Consider the following 1,073-nt stretch of genomic DNA (forward strand, 5'->3'; position numbering starts at 1 on the left):
ACTGCAGACCCCGACCTTCACTGTCGCCGGGGCGAGCTAGCGAGCGAGCCTTGTGGGGACTGGAAGGTGGAAAGCCGCGAGTCAGGAGACCTGCGTGCCTGCGGAGAGCTGCCGACCTCCAGACTCCGCAGTGGCCTTGGAGCATCCAGGGTTCGCTGGGCTGTGTAAGGGCACCTTGGGTTCTGACTTTCTGTAATTTCCTCCTTTCTTTTGGATTACCAGGTAGCTAGGTATCCTTTACCCTTTCGGTGAAAAGTGGAACCTTTATTTTTTTAATCAATTTATCAAAATTTCTCAAATTGGTGCTTTCCCCCCCCAGACATTAGTAAATCTCATTTCAGCAAATTAGGTTTAAAAATTATCTTTCTTGGTGGTTTATTAACTAGGCAAAACAGAGCAAAACCAGAAGAGGGTCTTGGATCGATCCCGGGGCACTGTACTTTCCCCTTTGAAAGCCACACATAGATAAACCTCTGCAAGAGCCTTTTGGGAAACATCCTTTGTTTGATCCTTATGGCAAGCATCTCTTCCCCACCCCCAAATAGGGTGAAGGTTTAAAGTCAGTGGATAGCGAAGTGTCAGGGTCCACGTGGACGCATTGACAGCTGGTAAAATACTTTCCATTTTGGTAACCGAGGAGGAAAACCCCTCATGTTTTGTGTCAGTGTTTATTATTTCACTTCAATCACTGTCAAATAATGAAAACATCATTAGTGTACTTCTACCACTTCCGGGGTACCAGTGGGGAAAATCGTGACTTGGGCATTTGATGAGAAGATGTAGCTTTTCTGTCACTTAAACAAAATCATTATGTAATATCTAGCAAAGGTTATTACGATTTTTTTCTAGCTAGCATAAACCATAAGTTATTATAGAAAACACAAGTACACTACACATTTAAAATACCTTTAAAAGGTGTTTAGACATGGGCTCTGCTTATGTAAAAAATGAAGTAATATGTGAGATCATTTGCCTCCCCAAAAAAATAGTGAGTCAACAGTGTACAGTTTTCAGAAGGAATATCTGTTTTTTTTGTACTTGAACTATTAAAATAAGCAAACATCCTCCGTGGG

Source organism: Microtus oregoni, unplaced genomic scaffold (assembly GCF_018167655.1).
Source record: "Microtus oregoni isolate MIOR12 unplaced genomic scaffold, Mior012 000018F_ref0000195, whole genome shotgun sequence".
NCBI classification, from domain to species: domain Eukaryota; kingdom Metazoa; phylum Chordata; class Mammalia; order Rodentia; family Cricetidae; genus Microtus; species Microtus oregoni.